This window comes from Pongo pygmaeus, chromosome 17 (genome assembly GCF_028885625.2).
Source record: "Pongo pygmaeus isolate AG05252 chromosome 17, NHGRI_mPonPyg2-v2.0_pri, whole genome shotgun sequence".
NCBI lineage: Eukaryota > Metazoa > Chordata > Mammalia > Primates > Hominidae > Pongo > Pongo pygmaeus.
The window spans coordinates 23,487,153-23,507,916 of record NC_072390.2 but is presented as its reverse complement, the minus strand read 5'-3'; the positions used below and the strand labels follow the sequence as shown (position 1 = coordinate 23,507,916).

General features: G+C 41.7%; 1 protein-coding gene across 5 annotated transcripts in view; it reads left to right on the top strand.

Moving 5' to 3' along the window:
- PIEZO2 (piezo type mechanosensitive ion channel component 2) overlaps positions 1-20,764 on the top strand; it is a 480,117-nt gene that overhangs the window by 45,507 nt on the left and 413,846 nt on the right. The window lies entirely within an intron of this gene.

Genomic DNA, 20,764 nt, shown 5'->3' with positions numbered 1-20,764 from the left:
TGTCATGTGATAGAAATCCATAGTTTGCTTCCACGTCTCCCCTCTCATTTTCAAGAATCAGCACCCTTTTATATGCGGGACACATCCTCTCAAACCCCTCCACAAATATTTCTTCCTAGTGATTGTCCCATTCCTAGTACACGCCTCCCCTAGCCAAGAATGATTGGTTTGGGGGAGACACCTGACCCACAGAAGACCAGTGAGAGTCTTTCCCTGGGATTTTTAAAATTACAGCTGGAAAAATAGATTCAGTCTCTCTCAAGTGGCAAAACTGGAAAGTGCTGTGCCTTGGGGCAGGGGCAGCCTCCTGAGAGGGAGAGGCTGAAGGCTGAAGTCCTGCCCAAGCAGACTGTCCAGAAGGCCAGGAACCCCAACATTGAGGCTGCAGGGTGTGGGCGATAGGAGAATCATGGGCAGAGGGGAATCAGTCTGCAATTGGAAGGGGGCAGTGCCTTTCCCACTGGAGACAGATCACTGGGGGCCCAATGGGAAGTGGGGTGCCCCAAAGACACCAGGTCAGAGATGATCCAAGCCAGAGGCAAAACAAGCTGGCATGATCCTTCACCCCCGATGCTTCCTCTCCCCATAGCCCCATCCCTCTCTTCTGCCCTAGGCAGGGGAAGGAAAGGGAATAAGGGTAAAGGCTGGCCACCTGCCACTGCACCAGCCTGGTGGGGGACAGGGTGAGATTCGATCTTCAATCAGATCAGGGTTTTGCCCACCGACAGGAGGAGACCATTCTACTTCGTAAATTGAGATTATGCTGGTAACTTATTACCAAAAACTCTCTGTTATCTAAGAGAGAGCAGAAAAGTCATGGGATATGCCAGGTTTTTATCCCAGGGCAAGGGAAGATTAACCTCACTGGATACATTTTAAATTAGAATGTATTTTTTATCTCATTAATTTAGAATAAGGTAAAAATAAAATCACATCTTGAATACACCCCACAATTTGTGTTTGTTCAACCAGGGACCATGGTAGACAGTCAGTCTCTTTGTTTCTTAGTTTAGAAGGGTTTTGGTCTATCCTTTCAGCATTTTGAAAAAGGGAATACATTAAAGGCATAATTCTGAATGCTTAAGTCTATAGCCTCCAAATCAGGGTCGCAGGATCCCCAGGCACACAATCACCTTTTATGTTTTTTGGTCCATCAGAATGTACAGAGTCAGAGGTTTAAAAACTAAACATATCCAGAAATGTTTACATACTCATGTTACAAATTAGTGTGTGGTTTCAAATTTGATAGCTTATAAGTAGTATAGTACAAGAGCTGGTGTGTCCCAAAAATTTAGCATGGGAGTAGCCGAGGCCTTCTGCCTGGTCGAGGTCTACATTTTTCCTCAGGATTTTTATCAATAGCATTTTTAAAAACAGTAACCTAAGAGAAAAATGACCATCTTGACTTAAATGCTTTAGGAAATTCTCTGTGAGGATATAAACACTGAACATAGTCATCAGTTTTTCAAATTGACAGGTTTGAGAAATAGAATGTCATGGGGGAAAATGTCATGTTTTCTCACTTAAAAATTTCAACACCTCTACACTGGAATGTCTTTTAAGAATTATTGATACGTTAAATTTCGGGGCAGCTTTTTTTCTCACTGATGCTTAAAAATAATGTTGTGTTTTATAATAGATGGTCTCTTGTATAAAATGATACATGAATGAAGAAATTTGCTGAAAACAGACGTTTTTTATGTTATCCTATAACTTTAAGGGAACCACTTCCGTTTCTGCTCCTGGGGCCCTCTGAGAGTGCTTCGTGGGGCCAGCCAGTGGTGCGTGGGGACCCATGTGCAGCACTCGAGGCCTCCAGATTGACTCTCCATTGAGTCCCAGAACTCCAGAGGAAGTTTGGAAGTCGGAAGGAATGTTCTTGAGGATTAGGGAGGTCAGTAAAGGGCTTGGGCTGGCCCAGATGGAATGAGCCCAAAATGGGCTTGAGTGGATGAACCTGATTTAGGATTCCACTTAGCGGTGGGGAAGCTCACGAAACATCTGAACCAAACTCTGGCCACATGGGACTCATCTATCCCCTGGGGATGCCATGCCCATTAAACTCTCCGAAGCTGCATCTCCAGTGGGAAAGCCATCCCACGCACTGAATTCCTTGAGTTAACTATGACCCCCTGTGTTTAAGTTGGTCTTCTTTGTCCTTCTTGGTATGACCCCAGGCATTGAAAGGCATTTGTTGAAGCATTATAAAAGTGAAAATGTGGGCCAGGCACGGTGGCTCATGCCTGTAATCCCAGCACTTTGGGAGGCCAAGGCGGGCAGATCACGAGGTCAGGAGATCAAGACCATCCTAGCTAACACAGTGAAACCCCATCTCTACTAAAAATATAAAAAATTAGCCAGGCATGGTGGCAGGCGCCTATAGTCCAAGCTACTTGGTAGGCTGAGGCAGGAGAATGGTGTGAACCTGGGAGGCGGAGGTTGCAGTGAGCCAAAACCGTGCCACTGCACTCCAGCCTGGGCGACAGAGTGAGACTCCGTCTCAAAAAAAAAAAAAAGTGAAAATGTGGTGAGCATGACCCTGAAATGAACCAAATGGAGCATCATGAGAGAAAAGGAAACACCTTTTGGCATGGCACAAGTTGAAGTTGTTAATGGGCAGGCTGTCTTTTAAAATGTGGTGCCCTTGGTATTTACTGTGGAGTTGGCTAAGTTCCAGCCTGCTAGATCTTCTCCATCATCACTTTGGTGTTAATGACTTTTAACTCTAATACATGAATATTTTTGTGATAATTAATTCCATTGCTTTTTGGAAAAGCATTCAAATGAAAGGAAAAATCAAATGGAGCAGTCTGTTGAAACATCACTTATTTTAGCAAGAGAATCAAGTGATTGTGGATTCAAGGCAATGGATGTATTTAATCAAAACCATAAGCAACTTCAGCAAAGTCTCAGGATACAAAATCAATGTGCAAAAATCACAAGCATTCTTATACATCAATAACAGACAAACAGAGAGCCAAATCATGAGTGAACTCCCATTCACAATTGCTTCAAAGAGAATAAAATACCTAGGAATCCAACTTACAAGGGATGTGAAAGACCTCTTCAAGGAGAACTACAAACCACTGCTCAAGGAAATAAAAGAGGATACAAACAAATGGAAGAACATTCCATGCTCATGGGTAGGAAGAATCAATATAATGAAAATGGCCATCCTTCCCAAGGTAATTTACAGATTCAATGCCATCCCCATCAAGCTACCAATGACTTTCTTCACAGAATTGGAAAAACTACTGTAAAGTTCATATGGAACCAAAAAAGAGCCCGCATCGCCAAGTCAATCCTAAGCCAAAAGAACAAAGCTGGAGGCATCACACTACCTGACTTCAAACTATACTACAAGGCTACAGTAACCAAAACAGCATGGTACTGGTACCAAAACAGAGATATAGATCAATGGAACAGAACAGAGCCGTCAGAAATAATGCCACATATCTACAAGTATCTGATCTTTGACAAACCTGACAAAAACAAGAAATGGGGAAAGGATTCCCTATTTAATAAATGGTGCTGGGAAAACTGGCTAGCCATATGTAGAAAGCTGAAACTGGATCCCTTCCTTACACCTTATACAAAAATCAATTCAAGATGGATTAAAGACTTAAATGTTAGACCTAAAACCATAAAAACCCTAGAAGAAAACCTAGGTATTACCATTCAGGACATAGGCATGGGCAAGGACTTCATGTCTAAAACACCAAAAGCAATGGCAACAAAAGCCAAAATTGACAAATGGGATCTAATTAAACTCAAGAGCTTCTGCACAGCAAAAGAAACTACCATCAGAGTGAACAGGCAACCTACAAAATGGGAGAAAATTTTTGCAACCTACTCATCTGACAAAGGGCTAATATCCAGAATCTACAATGAACTCCAACAAATTTACAAGAAAAAAACAAACAACCCCATCAAAAAGTGGGCGAAGGACATGAACAGACACTTCTCAAAAGAAGACATTTATGCAGCCAAAAAACACATGAAAAAATGCTCACCATCACTGGCCATCAGAGAAATGCAAATCAAAACCACAATGAGATACCATCTCACACCAGTTAGAATGGCAATCATTAAAAAGTCAGGAAACAACAGGTGCTGGAGAGGATGTGGAGAAATAGGAACACTTTTACACTGTTGGTGGGACTGTAAACTAGTTCAACCCTTGTGGAAGTCAGTGTGGCGATTCCTCAGGGATCTAGAACTAGAAATTCCATTTGACCCAGCCATCCCATTACTGGGTATATACCCAAAGGACTATAAATCATGCTGCTATAAAGACACATGCACACGTATGTTTATTGCGGCATTATTCACAATAGCAAAGACTTGGAACCAACCCAAATGTCCAACAATGATAGACTGGATTAAGAAAATGTGGCACATATACACCATGGAATACTATGCAGCCATAAAAAATGATGAGTTCACGTCCTTTGTAGGGACATGGATGAAATTGGAAATCATCATTCTCAGTAAACTATCGCAAGAACAAAAAACCAAACACCGCATATTCTCACTCATAGGTGGGAATTGAACAATGAGAACACATGGACACAGGAAGGGGAACATCACACTTTGGGGACTGTTGTGGGGTGGGGGGAGGGGGGAGGGATAGCATTGGGAGATATACCTAATGCTAGATGACGAGTTGGTGGGTGCAGCGCACCAGCATGGCACATGTATACATATGTAACTTACCTGCACATTGCGCACATGTACCATAAAACCTAAAGTATAATAATAATAATAATAATAATAAAAGAAAAAGAAAAAAAAAAAAAAAAAAACCTTCATTCTTTGAATCATTGTAGAAAACCTCTTTCAAGTCTAAATTTTTAAATCTGCCCTACAGAGCATTGCACAACTTCATGTATGTTCAGTGAGAAAAAAATCTGTCAACAAATTGATGCTTCAGTTTTCCATTTTATACATAATTATTGAAATCTATAATTATGTCGATGCATTTTAAAATACACTTTTCTTAATATAAAATAATAATTATAAGTTTTTTATGACAAAAGGCTATAAACAAACTGTAAAGACAAATGACATACTAGGAGAAAACATTTGTGATTATATAATTAACAAAGGCTTGGTTTCTATGATACGTAAGAGATTATAACAACTCAGCTGGAATAAAAGAGAAATAACCTATAGGAAAACTAGAAAATAGTATTCATCAGCAACTTACAAAAGAAGACATACAAATCACTAATGAATCAAATAAAAAGAAAATCAACCTCATTAAGAATAAAGACATAGGCCGAGCACAGTGGCTCACACCTGTAATCCCAGTACTTCGGGAGGCCGAGGTGGGCAGATCACCTGAGGTCAAGATCAGCCTGGCCAACGTGGTTACACACTGTCTCTACTAAAAATACAAAAATTAGCTAGGCATGGTGGCGGGCACCTGTGATCCTGGCTACTCAGGAGGCTAAGGCCAGAGAATCATTTGAACCCTGAGGCGGAGGTTGCAGTGAGCCGAGATCATGCTACTGCATCCCAACCTGGGCGACAAAGTGAGACTCTGTCTCAAAAAGAAAAAAAGAATAAAGATATAAATTGAAATGTTAAGAAGAACCCACATCTTGCCTGTTGAAAAACAAACGACAAAAATAAATGGACCAATTTGGTACTGGTGAGGGTGCATTTAACAAGGAACTTCTATGTGGGATATATAATTTTCAAAGTTTGTTTTTTGGAGACAAGTTTGATATTGTCTATCAAAATTTAAAATATGCATATTTTATGATCCATTAATATGTTAACCTACAGAAATACTGGCACAAATGTGCAGAGATATGTCTATAAGACTTCTGAATGCAGGACTGTAAAAACTAGTGAAATGTCAGTCCAGTCAGGGAATTGGTTAAATAAATCATGTTAACTATGAAAAATATGCAGTCTTTTATTTAAAAGGCCAGGTGCAGTGGCTGATGCCTGTAATCCCAGCACTTTGGGAGGCCGAGGTAAGAGGATCTCTTGAGCCCAGGAGTTCGAGACAGCCTAGGCAACATAGGGAGACTCCGTCTCTACAAAAAAAAAAAAAAATTTAAATTATCCAGGCATGGTGGCTCATGCCTGTGGTCCCAGCTACGAGAGAGGTTGAGGTGGGAGGATCGCTTGAGCCTAGGAGTTCAAGGCTGCAGTAAGCTGTGATTGCACCAATGCACTGCAGCCTGGGTGACAGAGTAAAAGACCCTGTCTCAAAAAAAAATTGTTTTTAAATAAACAAAATAAATAAATAAATTTAAAAGGGACTGCAATACATATGTATGTACTGATATAGTAAATAGACTGTTTAGTTAAAAAGGCAAGCTGTCATAATAGGCAGTCTTTCATAACAAACTCCTTCTGAGATAACAATCTTAATGCCTTCATGGAGGGGAGCCCTCATGACCTAAACACCTCCCATTAGGCCCCACCTCCCAACACTGCTGCATTGGGGGTCAAGTTTCCAACACTTGAACTTTGAGGAATACATTTAAACTGTAGTGCACACTAGATGTTAATAATCAATACTTGTGGGAAATGGAATTCAAGATAGAGGGTGGGAGAACTTTCTTTTTATTTTATACATTTTTTAATTTTGGAAAATTTTATGAAAAACATGTATGACTTTGTAAAGAAAAAAATTAGAAAACTGGAAAATAAAGAAACATAGCAGAGAAAATTGTTACCATAATTCTACCACGTAGATATAACCATTATTAACATTTTGGGATACTACTTTTACATGTTTATTTTTTCACGTGTGTGTGTGTGTGTGTGTGTGTGTGTGTATCTTGCTTCTGAATTTTCCAAAGTATCAATATTTTCTGAAACACATACTTAATTTAATAATGGCTTTACAATATTCCATTACTGAACAGTGTCATAACTAATTTAACTATTCCACATTATCCTGTTTATAATTTTTAAGTATCACAAATAATGTTGAGATTGACATCCTGATACACAAATCTTTGCCTCTATCTCTGGTTATTTCCTTAAAATAGATTCTTAGAAGTGGGTTTTTATTATTAATTCATTTTTAAAGATGAGTATATTCTAATCTTAAAAATTATAGTATGGAAGACTATGAGGTGAAAAATAAAAGCCTCACATTTTTGCTTTGTTGCCAACATGTAGCATTTTAAATTCTTTGAATAAAGACAAAAGGTAGAAGTCCACAGAAGTCTTTAGAAAACAGCCCAGTGGGTAGACTTTTTCTGATTTAGGAATATGTATCTACCATACAACAGTATTTCTATACATTTCATTACAAAGTAATCTTTCTAATGGCTAATCAAGTGTTCATACAATAAGTATACAGAAAATACAGTCAGGTGAAAATCAACTAAAGAGGACTTGAAATGAAACTAACATGTGGAGAGGAGCATCCAGGTGAAGACAACTTGTTTTGGTGGTGGTGATTAGGCTGTACTCCTCTAAATAGCTTTTGCTGTCTTCAAACTGTGAAGCAGTTATGGCCAGGCCCTGTGTTTTCTGGTCAGAGGGCTCCCCAGTTCAGGGCTTTCTCTGTACTAAACTGGACTCAATCCCTCTACATCTGTGACCAGCAAACTTTTTCTGTGAGGGGCCGGGCAGTTAATGTGTCAGGTGTTGCACAGCACACCAGCTCTGTTGCAACTGTGAGACTTTGCCATTGAACTGCAGAAACAGCCATAGAAAATACTTAAAAGAAGGAGCCTGACTTGGCTCCAAGAAAACTTCACTGATGGACACTGAAATTGACTTTCATGTAATTTTCATGTTTCATGATCTAGTCTTCTTTTGACTTTTTTTTTCAATCATTTAAACATGTAAAAAGCATTCTTAGTTTGTGGGGCGGGATTTAGCCGGAGGGATGTAGTTTGCAGACACCTGTTTGCTGAAAATGGAGCAGGAACAATTTCCAAGGAGAGGATGAAATTGCCTTGTATACAAAAGATCGTCCTATACTGGAGACAGACTTAACTCATTAGCTATTTTTATCTGACAGTGTCCTAGAGGAAAAGCCTTGCTGGCGTTAGATATTTAAATCTTTCCTGGACAAAGCAAGTGAAAATCTTGTGCCAGCTTCCTTCTCCAGGATAGGGATTGGAGGGCTGCAGATGAAACCATCCACCTTTAGTGATTCTCTGCCGCTGTAGTGCCACCCCCCTGAAGTCCATGTTGTTCCCATTTTGCTGGCAGTGGGCAGCAGGAAATGCAGAAGAATGAGTGCTTTTTATGTTAGTGTGGTCAGCCTGAGCTATGTAGGGGACTAGGCAACTCACTGTCCCTTCTCTCCTAATGTCTTTCACTTCTGCAGTTTTTAGATATATCTCCTTGAAAGACAAGAGGTAGATACGCGTGTGTGTGTGGGGTGGGGGAGATGAGGGTGAAGGGCAGGAAATGAACCATAAATCTGAGAAATTTAAAGGTCAACCACTTCCTGTTTCTCTTGGAAATCCCTGCAGAAAAGAACTGGGAATGGCCACAGAGAATGCTTAGTAACGTGTCATTTCAGTTTTATCAATGAGGAAACCAAAACCCAGAAACAGGGAGGCATTTGTCCCTGAGAGCTCTTAGGCGACAGAACCAGGTGTGGAGCCCGGGACCAGGCTCCTGGATTTCTGCTCTGACGTCCACCTTTGTAAGCCTGATGCCTTTGGACAGGCTTCAGCATTCAAAGCCAAGCAAATGATCACAGAAGCCAATGAAATGGTATTTGGTAGCAGGACATGGCCCCTAATGCTTGGGCCAGCAGGTTCCATTGGGTGGACAGGTTTGGGCTGGCAAAGGGCACGTGGTCCTTCTCATGGCTTCTTCACTCTAGGGCTCTAGGTGGCCACACCCCACAGCCAGGCTGGCGGTGTCTCAGCCACCTTGGGGAACAGAATGAGGGCTCCATGTGGACCTGCTTAGAGAATGGAAGCCTCACTTGGACAGCCCCGCTGGTTCCAAGCCCTTTCCATGCAGTGGAGGCAAAGCTGCCTCCTTCTCATAGTCTCTCCTTGGGCACACACACAAGAAAGGTTCTTCAGTGTTGAATTTGGAAGAAGTGATATTTCTCCCTCACAGCATCTGAATTTAATTTATAGTCTTCTCCTTCAGCTAACTACAAATAAACTTAAGGCCTTACTTAACAGCTGGGCCAGAGTATTATTTTTGGAAGTCATGGGGACCAGTAAATGGAAGGGGAAACTGATTCATTTCTATCTCTCTGATCATCTGCATCGGGGGATTTCAGGGCTATTTAAACAAAAGCTTCCAAATTGGTTGAAGTCCTGAGTTAGGATCCAGGAATCATATGAAGTAGGGGTTCGTGTTGAGGTTATTAACTTTCATAAACCACAAAACAGGATATGCCTATTTATTTCCCAGTCCCTTTTGATCCTTGCTTGGTATGAATAAAATAATTTTCACTAGTGTTAGATGACTTTGTTATGTTTTATGCACTCTTCAGAAATATCTTTGGCCAACGTTGAATTAACTCTAAAAATGAGAGGTGAAGCCAAAGTGTGGGCTGCAGTGGGGGCAGAGCCAATGTTGACCTGTGTTCTAACTGAGCTCTGACCTGGGGCAAGTCACTTCACGTTGCAAATGAAAGCTGTGCCAGTGTAGTGCATAGGGTCTCTCTTAGGTTATGCACACTGTGATTCCAAAACACAGAGTCAATGGTGTCTTTCTTCATAAGTAGCTTGTGTCTTCCTGGCATGGCGAGAAAGGGAGTATTATTTATTTCTCACTGGATTCCAAGAGAAATGAGAAGGAAGCCAATGTCTAGACTTCAAGTCCAAGTGCTGATAAGGTTTATGTTTATATCTGTGACCTATCAATTGAATAAGAATGGTCTACCTGAGTTCTGAGGCTCAGCAATTAATGGCCATTTTCACTCACTCCATGTAGCAAACTTGGGAATCTCTCTACCATTCAAAAGAACTCAGTCAGTGTCTCCCTGGCATGAATGAGAGCCCTTTGATGTGGGGCAAGCTTTGCCAGTGTACAGGGCTGCAGCAGGCTCCTTCCACCCCTACACTTGGCGGCATAGTTTCAATGGCACACTGAAAATGGCCCTGGGGCCCCCTTCCAGCACGTGGCTTTTGGAGCTGTAGGAAGAGGGGACAGAGTTCCTCAGATGGCTTTCAGTCAGGCCATCCGTGTGGTGTCTCACTGGACATTTTATTAAGCGCTTCTAAATCTGCAGACTAATGTTTACAAAGGAGAGATATTTTTATGAGAACTGGAAAATGATCCCAAGCAATGTTTAAAGATATTTTATAATTTATGTAGAATAATCAGCTCTTCATCCAGCTCCCACTTTTCTTTCCTGTTAGAATCTGTACAGAAAAATTCAAAAGGAATTTCTTCACTTTATTGAGAGAAATGGAAGAGCAGCTGGAGTTAGGCAGGAAGGTCCAGGGTGCCTTTGCCATCTGTCTTCAGAGAGGGGACAGCAAGGCTTCTGAGTGCCTGCACTTATTAATTAGCGACTGCTTTTGGAGAGTTGCTGCCTTGCTGCTGTTACCCTCAGGCACCTACAACCGTCTGAGTCTCCTGTGTGTTGGTCCTGTGTCTTTAAGAGAACTAAGTTGCTTTACTCACGAAGGCAGCTGTAAAATGGTAGAAAAGTCGTTAACTTGACTCAAAGCCCTGGCTTTGAGTCCTACTAAAACTACTTTTTCTCTATGTGACATTGAGAAAATCACTTCGCCTCAGCTTCCCCATTTGTAAAATTTAAATGATAAATGGCTTCCCCAGTGATTTGGGGGGATTAACCTACCATACATACATTCAAGCTGGAACATAAAGGAGCTAATCAAATTATCACAGTAGAGAGAAGAGCCTGGCCAACATGATGAAACCTGGTCTCTATTAAAAATAGAAAAATTAGCTGGGTGTGGTGATGAGCACCTGTAATCCCAGCTACTCAGGAGGCTGAAGCAGGAGAATCGCTTGAACCCAGGAGACAGAGGTTGCAGTGAGCCATGATAGCACCACTGCACTCCAGCCTGGGCCACGAGAGGGAGACACTGTCTCAAAAAAAAGAAAGAAAAAAACCCCAAACAAATTATCACAGTTGAAAACGTGAATAGTTTTAGCTATCCGAGACTTATGCTGCTCTACATGTAATGTTCAGTCACTTATTCAATGCTTACCATGTGCTAGGCTCTGCCATAGGTCCTAAGGGGATGAACAGAAAAGATAACATTACTTACCTTCATGATTTAGCCCACTGAGGCTAACAATTTGAAACTTTTAAAGTTTCTTTGAAGATAGTTTAAGATGTTGATAGTGATGGGCGCCTGTAGTCCCAGCTACTCGGGAGGCTGAGGCAGGAGAATGGCGTGAACCTGGGAGGAGGAGGTTGCAGTGAGCCGAGATTGTGCCACTGCACTCCAGCCTGGGCGACAGAGCGAGACTCTGTCTCAGAAAAAAAAAAAAAAAAAAAAGATGTTGAGTGAATGGACTGGATGTCAAGGAGAAATCCATCTTTTGACACGTCAAAATTTGTAAAGGAAAAAATTTGTAGAACAGTGTAGTGACAGTCCCAAACTGAAGTTGACTATAGTCATCTGATCCCATCATCAGAAGAAGCCTGTTTTCTTGCTGAATTTATATGGAGTGTGAAAAAGATGGAAAAATTATATTCTGTTATTTTTTGTTTCTTAAATTGTACACATTGCAATGAAGTGATTTTAGAACTGCTTCAAGATATTCCTGTTAGATAGACAGGGTTCACCATGTAGGGTGTTGGTTGGGGATCTAGCTTGAGGGGTGTGTATAGGTCACTCCCGCAAATGGCTGGCTCCGCTTTACCCAGGATGCACAGGGTTTGTGGAAAGGTCAGGTTACTATATAATTGAGAGAGACAAGGTACTGTTTTTAGCTAAGCTGCCTAACAATCTACAGCGTATTATTTTTCCAATGTATCACTGGTAATCAAAGCTGCTGAAGCTGCAGTGTTTCCAGAAATCATTCTCTGGTTTGAAAATCTTCTGGAAACCAAATGGCCCTGACCTCAAACACACTCGATATTATAAGCTCTTGGGCTTGTTAGGCTTTGGGGTAAGTGAGAATGGTTTGGTTTAAAAGAACACTTTACACACATATTAAGCCAATTTTTTGAGAACAGTTCTTGAGGGGGAATAGCAAGAGATGTGAGATCTGGCGCTTGCTCCCTGGACAGATATGTCGCTCTGTGAAGGGATGAGGGGGCCACAGAAGGTCCTTGTGCCATAAAAGTTCCCAGTTCCGACCCCAGTCACATAGGCTGCATTACTAAAAGGCAAGGGTGCAACTCATTTGTGACCCTCTTTCTTGGTTTGACAAAGCTCTTTTTGTTCACATTTTTCAGGACCCAAGGTTTGGATCAGGTTGCCTTGTCCAATTACGTTTATTCTTGTTTGTGTAAAATTGTGTCTAAGGTTTTTTTCACGGGAATTAAAAAAAGAATTTTAACATTAATAACATTTTCCTGGTTTCAAAAGTATTTATGCTAATTCTAGAAAATATAGACAAAAATCTGTAACTACGGAATACAAATCGTTTCTAAACTATGGAGTGATAATTACTGCTATTATGTCTTCTTACTATAGCTTTTTTCAAACAAATATGAGATATCATTTCACATATCTTAATAAAATTGAATCACATGGAATATAGTATTTTTAGTTTTCTGTATTTATTATATTTAACAATCTCTTGGCAAATACTCTGTCAACCTAATTTCAAATGGAAGAACATATTCCATAATATGGATTTTTCTTAATATCTTCAACCATTTTCCCATTGTTATTTTCTATTCTTTGTTTTTGTAAATAGTGCTTCTAATGATGTGTTCTCGATCTTGGACGAGAATTATGCTTCATTAATCTCTGTCCTCAGATCTCTTTCTATAGTCAGGTAGCAGACAACCTTTCAAAAAATACCCTTTTAGCCACCTTTCTGAGTGAAATTAAGCCTTGCATCAAAGACTACATTTGCCACACCCTCCAAAGAGTCTTTTATTGGGATACTGGCTATGATTCACTAATAGCGCGGGGAAACCACGGCCTGCCTTTTACTGACTCGTGTGGCAGGAAATTCTCTGCTTTAGGAGGTTGTCGTGTGAAAACGGAGCTCTGCCCTTGTGCTGTGACTGAGTGGTGACGCTGAGACGTGAGACTTGACTTGTGGTCTTGAGTTGGGGCTGCTGCCACTGGGGTTCAGTTCCTAATCCCTAATTCAGTGAGTTGGCAGTGAACAAACCTTTATCCCAGAGAACATATTTCCAGTAAAAACAACAACACTATGAACAAGAACAAACCCCTTTCTAGTGCTCAAGATGGACAAGCCCTATGCCAGACATGGGCTGGCATCTCATTTAACCCCCACCCTATCATCCATGAAATAGTTAGCCTTCTTATCCCTATTTTGTAGATGAGATAACAGAACCAGAAAAGTTCACACCAAATGAGGTTTTGCTCAATCACTTGTTTAAGTAATTTGTCTAAAAATAATTTTTTCAATGTAAAAATCTTTTATTAATGCCAGTGCTCAAAAGCTACCATTCTTACAGCTTTTTTTCATTATACCTATACATTTAGTAGAAAATATTTCTTTTCTTTTCCTTTTTCTTTTTCTTTTTTTTTTCTGAGACGGAGTCTTGCTCTGTTGCCCAGGCTGGAGTGCTCTGTCACCATCTGGACTCACTGCAACCTCCGCCTCCCGGGGTCAAGTGATTCTCCTACCTCAGCCTCTTGAGTAGCTGGGATTACAGGCACGTGCCACCATGCCCGGCTAATTTTTGTATTTTTAGTAGAGACGGGGTTTCATCATGCTGGCCAGGCTGTTCTTCAACTCCTGACCTCGTGATCCACCCACCTTGGCCTCCCAAGGTTTTGGGATTACAGGCATGAGCCACCACGCCGGGCCTGAATATTTCTTATTAAATTTCAAACAGAGGTTAGAGAGGTGACATTTCATATATACTAGCATAGTGATCTTAGAAGCACTATATTTGTGAATTTCTTACCTTTACAAATTGATCTTCTCTATGCAAATGTACAGTGCTGCTTTTTAAAGAGCAAGGTGCCCCACATCTACTTTTTTCTTTTTTTTTTTTTTTAGACGGAGTCTTGCTCTGTTGCCCAGGCTGGAGTGCAGTGGCACGATCTCGGCTCACTGCAAGCTTCGCCCCCCGGGTTCACACCATTCTCCTGCCTCAGCCTCCCGTGTAGCTGACTACAGGCGCCTGCCACCATGCCCACCTAGTTTTTTGTGTTTTTTTTAGTACAGACTGAGTTTCACCGTGTTAGCCAGGATGGTCTTGATCTCCTGACCTCATGAGCCACCCGCCTCTTAAAGGAAGTGGGGGATGTGTTTATGAAAATCTGATTGGAAAGATAACATGGTTGTGCATCTATTTTTTGCCTTGTATTTATACTTTAAGCTTATTGGGCAGTTTGCCTAGAAGTAATTGACTTCCTTTGCCCTCCCCACCACCGACCACCCCTACCCTTTCAGGTTGGAAATAGGTTTCCATAGCATTTGGTCAGTCTGGTCAGTGGGTATTGTAAAGCCATTAGACTGTGTCAAATTTGGTGCATCCTGCATTGAGTGGCCTCTCATTCACTTCTATTTCCGAGCTTAAAGCCAAATATAGATACTTATGTTTCACTTTGTTTTTTTGCCCAGCAGTTTGTATTCCTTTCTCCCTCCCTCCCTTTCTTCTTTCCCTCCTTCTTCCTTCTCTCTCTCTCTTTTATTTCTTTCTTGTCATTTAATCTGGCAGATAAAGTTTGGCAGCCAGCCTATCAAAGGTCAGAGGGGTCTCTGTTTTCTGTTCCAGGCAAGGGCACCGTTACAGATGCTCTGTGATGGAGAATCCATAGAAAAGAGGAACCTCATGCTGAGCTGAGCAAGAGGCACAGAAACCGGCAGAGTCCAGCATCCGGGTTGTCAGGCTTCCTGCTCTCCCTTCCTACCCTTCTCTCAGAAGAGCCCTGCTGGCTAGTCAATACTGTGAAGCCCACTTTAGAATCTCTGATTAAACTCTTATGCTCTTCCCTTCTCTGTAAGGAGAAGAGGAATTAGAAACTCATGAGATCAATCGGTTCTCTTCATAGGACTCAAAATGGCCTGGACTTTTATCAGAGGCTAGGTCAGGGCTGCAGGAAGGGGCTAAGACAGGAAATGCTCGTTGGACAGAGCTGGAAGAGATTTGTATTTGACTTGTACTCACCTCCTCAGAGACTGCAGATGTGGAGAGTCTCCTTTTCCTCCTGAGGACCTCTGCAAAGCATTTGTGCATAAGACAGAGTGTTTGAGGAGATGGACGCTCTGTCTGTCAACATCTTGTGCTACCAGCTGGATACATTGTGTGCTCAACTGGAAAATCCCGTAATGGAGTTGATGGGGATTTAACGTGTACCTACCACACAGTGTTCAGAAATGCCGGTTGGAGGTTTTATTGCTTGGAAGAGGAATGGCTGCCCTCCCTGCCTGTGTTCATTTGAAACTCAGTTATACACGCTTATCTCTTAAAACAAATTTCAAGAGTTTGGGCAGGCACATTACCTGTCATCACTGCTTGGATGCTTATCTTTTGGTGAAGTGAATGATACCTTGAGCTCAATTATTAAACTCAATTACATCTTTTCTGTTGAAAGTGCTTGATGACACATTGATTTCTCCTGTGTTAACTGAATTCAGCAACAGGTTTTAAGTCTTACTCGATAAGCCTAAGCATTCTGTTGTCAAGACAGATTAAGATGAATTGAGCCCTGAGAGCTTAGGGGGTGGTTATCAACCATGATACACATCTAAATTGCCTGGAATGCTTTGGGAAAATGTAGTCATTGAGGAGCTACTCCTGAGGATTTGGACTCAGGAGGTGTGGAGGGGACCCCCCCAAAGATTCTGACCGGTGGCCAGTTGTAAGGACCCCTGACTAGTAAAGAGGATGCACACATGCACATACGAACCCTAGACAGACTGATAACTGCTGTTACTGACAGATAAACAGTACACTAGAAAAGTGGTTTCTATGATAAACTGTTCTTTGCGTGGTTACCTGGCTAATTCCCATTTGGAGTCCATTTCTTTACACCTCCTGGTCTTCATCCCCAGTCTCAGTCACTGTGGTTGGATATTTTCCATTTGCTTCTCCAGACCATGAGCCCCCTTGGTGTGAGTTATGAGGCTGGCCTGTATGGGTTGCACTAAGATGCCCTCCTGCCTTCCGGCTTCTGACTGGGTTTAGCCAATGGGAGTTGATGGGAGATAGAGTGCTAATGGTTGCCACCGTTGATAACCCTGTGGTTCTCTAGTCTCCTTTGTAGCTTCTTCTAAACCTAGACTACACCAATCAATATCACCCCTTCATTACACTCTCTTCAGTCCTACAATTTAAGGGAACCATCTGTGTTCTGCCTGGATGTGAGAAACGGTATATTTGATAAAGAAAACAATTAATACATTAATAATGCTAGTGATAAAAGAATTTTAAAAACTAGAACATAGGAAAACTGATCAATACAATTCAATCGGAGCATGTTAGGACCTTAAGGGGTTCTCCTATGAATATCCCTTATTTCTGCATTGCAGAGATGAAGTGTTATTTAAAATAGAAATCCAATGAATAGGAAGTCAGAGAATTTTCTGAATTTCTCATTTAAGGAATGTGTTGTGGCTCTTTTTTTTTCATCTATGTTTCCTCAGTAAAGCAGGTTTTAGAAGAGAGTCAGAGTGGGAGCTCTATCCTCTGCTTACTGAGACTCAGTAACCCACTTTTCGTGCATTCATTTCAGGACCTCCTCTGCATTAATTTCCTGGGGAGACAGGAATGAATAGATCATAGTCTCTGCCTGCAGGGGCTTACAATTGTTGGGGTAGGGAAAAGACTTGTAACCAAATAGTTCAAGTGTCCCAAGTATACATTGAGGTCTGCCTAAGGTCCAGGGGGAGCAGAGACAAGGAAGTGCCTCCCTCAGCATTCTGCGTCCAAGCAGTGCCTTCTGGAAGGAGATATCTGAGTGGCATCACAAAGGAAATGTAGGAAGAAGCATTCTTCATTTGAAGGTGAACAGAGAAACAGAAATGAAGCAAAAGCAGCAGGGACTGCAAGCAGGCTGTTGTGCCTGAAGTTCTGTGAGTGCTTGGAGGGTGGCAGGAGGAAAAGCGGGCACCGTGCTCAGCCTGTGCAGTGCACAAGCCCACTTGATTGGCGTGCCTTGATTCAAATGCTGGAGTAGCTTCCCTTGGAGAAAGTTGAAAACTTTACAGAGGTAGACAGAAGCACGTGTGAAAACCTGAAATGAGGATTTTAGTTGATCTTGATGAAAAACTGTGGAAAGAATAAGGGAGGGAAGGAAAATGCAGAGTGATTAGGTGATGTTAAGGGGCACATAAACAAGGTGGGAAATAAAATTATCGGTGTTCACAGGAAACACTAGAGCTTAAAGCTGATCTTCCCACTGGACACTGAGGTCATAAGCTTCTTGAGAACCACACACTGTGTTCTTACTCATTTGCAAAGGAAAAATATTTTTATTATCTATACTCAGATAAATATATTTAGATTAAAATGAAGAAAAGCCAAGTGCATTGCTTGGGAGAGAGATGCTTATGTTACAGGGGATGCTGCCTGCAGAGAAGGTGGACTGGCCCTGGGCTAGCATGAGCCAAGATCTGACAGTGCTCAGGGATGGAAATGACACTGAGGGTGGTGTCATTGTCTGTTCCTGCCTCTGTAAGTAAATTTCAAAGACTGAGCAGCTTATAAACAACAGACATTTCTTTCTCACACTTCTGGCTGGGAAGCCTGAGGTATAGACACCAGTCGATTCAGTGTCTGGTGAGAGTCCATTTCCTAGTTCATAGACAGCCCCCTCTTGCTGTGTCCTCACAGGGTGGAAAAAGGGAGTCCCCTGGAGTCTCTTTTATAAGGGCACGTATCCCACTCACAAGGGCTCCGCGCGTATGACCTCATCACCTCCCAACAGCTCCACCTAACACCATCACTTTGAGGATTAGGATTCAACATAGGAATTTTGGGGGGACACAAACATTTAGACCATAGCAGGTGGATTTGGCCAATTTCTTGCCATGTTACACATGGGATTGGCCACTCATTTTACTCTAAAACATACATGACAGGCATTTCGTTTTCTGGGGAAAAAAACCTTGGAGGTTGAGGAACGATTTTGAATTAAAAAGCCTGTTTCCTTTAAATATGACATTTTTAGCTCCTCTTCCTGTTAAAAAACAAAACTGAAATTATTTATTTGTCTCTTTTTTATTGTAAGAAAGTTTGGCTGGAGCAGCAGGGATCCATTATTACAATATAATAGTGTTTTTCATATCTATCAATTCCTTCAGAATAAGTCCTGACAAATTTGTAAATTTGTGTGGATATTTCATAACAACATAATTTTCCTCCTGTATGCTTTGCACTTATTTATCAGCCTCTTTAGCCTGTTTTGAGACTTAAAGAACCTTTTTTTTTTTTTTTGAGACGGAGTCTCGCTCTGTCGCCCAGGCTGGAGTGCAGTGGCGCGATCTCGGCTCACTGCAAGCTCCGCCTCCCATGTTCACGCCATTCTCCTGCCTCAGCCTCCCGAGTAGCTGGGACTACAGGCGCCCGCACCACGCCCGGCTAATTTTTTGTATTTTTAGTAGAGACGGGGTTTCATTGTGTTAGCCAGGATGGTCTCAATCTCCTGACCTCATGATCTGCCAGCCTCAGCCTACCGAAGTGCTGGGATTTCAGGCGTGAGCCACTGGGCCCGGCCCTGTTTTGAGATTTCTATGTTGAATTTTCGTATCATTAGGATAAATAAGACGCCGTTTTAAAAAGTCAGCTTCACATTAATTTTTATGACACCAATAATTTTAATATTACCCATTGCTGACATATCAATTTCTAAAATTCTTTGTATGCCACTATAAATATAATTTTTTGTATGTCATGTCAATTCAATTACATACAACGTATATTTATTGATCACTCACTCTATGTCAGGATATTTTACTTGATGCTGGAAATACAGGAGGATTAATTTATAGTGTCTGTCCTGGGTAGTACACAGGCTTCAGATGACCACATGTACCATTAGGGTTTCCATTATACCCCCTACCTCCCTTTTTTTCTCTCACTCTCTCTTCCACTCTTTCCGTTTTTTTTCCTTTCTTCCCAAAGTAGCACTTTTTGAGTGCCAGTAAGCATTACAATTTAAGTAAGCTTTAAAAAAATTTTTTTTCTATATTTTCATAGTGATATCTGCTGTTCCATATTTAGCTTCCAGTTAACGTCTAGGAAATTGCAGCCTTAATAGATAAGGGAGAAGGGGACTCAGGAGGAAGGAAGGGTAGGAGATCCATTTCATAATTGATCAAGATAGGAGTACTGGCTTTTAGTTTATTGCCAATGAACAATCTAAACATCAAACACTAAAACCTGTGTGTACTAAGAGCCCCCTAAATAGGAGTTGGATGTGGCAAGGGCTGGGTGGAGAAGCTTGGTCAGCAAATTAGCTTGGAGCTGCATTTTGCCTGATACGTTACAGGGGGAAGGAAGAGGAGAAATATTCCAGGAAATTAGGCAGCACATCAAAAGGAAAGGAGGAATGAAAGATATTGAAGTGTCTTAGGAAGGGCAAGCAGGTGACTGGAGTCTGTCGTGGTGAGGCCTGATGCGTGAGAGATGGGGTGTCCAGATTTTAAAGGGTCTGGAATGCTGGGGCCGGGTAGCTGGGGTTGGGGAGAGTCACTGTGAGGAACCAGGAGGAGTCTGAAATTGAGTCAGGCTGGTCCAGTTTTGATTCTTGGGACTGTGATCTAGGAGATCTAGCTACCGATAATACTTGGGGCAAAATATTTATCCTTTCTGAGTCCTCTTATGTTCATCTTGAAAATAAAAATGACAATACCTTGTGGAACTTTGTGAAAACGAAACAAATATATTCATGTGTTAATTCATTCCGTTATTCACTCATTTACTTAGCAGCTGTTTTTCACAGGTCTGCTCCATGGCAGCCACCTTCCAGGTGAAGGTGAAGCAGATGAACCAAAGAGCCAAATGGTGTGAAGTGTCTGACATAAGGACAGCTGATAGGTGACAGAATCGGTTTACTGCAATAATTGTTATTACCATTAGTCTCTAACAACTTGTTGAGGCAAAGGAGGGGCCTGGCCACACTTCTGTACTAGAAAGCTGATCCTGGGAGCAGTGTTTCCTTCTGTCGTGTCTCAAACCTCATCTCCTGAAATTCACAACTGAGAAGCTCTAATGTGCTGGTGGGATGATGTTTGGTGGAGTTTTCATCATCTGAAACTGTTGAAATGGAGTTCTTGGTAAAGCAAATAGCAAACAAAAGCAGGATCAAAGTTGCTAAGGGTAAATCAAATCAAATCACATGGGGATCCACACTGAAACCAACTCCATGTATTCAAGCGGGAGGGACGAGACAGGAGGAAGCCCGTGGGAGGTGAGGAAAGGGGGCCTCCATGGCAAGGGCTGGAGCTTTGCATTCTGGCTACACAACCCACTCCTCCTGGGATCACTTGATCTCTTTTATCTCTTGTTTCTTCCTTCCCTGAAAGAAGAATGATGCCAGTTCCTACTTCACAGGACTGTACTGGAACTTACCTGAAAGAAGGGCTTGTAGCCTAACAGCGCTAGCAGGTTGCTACCCGTGGCACCCGGCACATGCCCTACAAAATTTGATAGATTCAACAAAGGATGATAAGGAAAACATTTAATTCTACCAGATATCAAATAAGTAGGGTCCCCTTT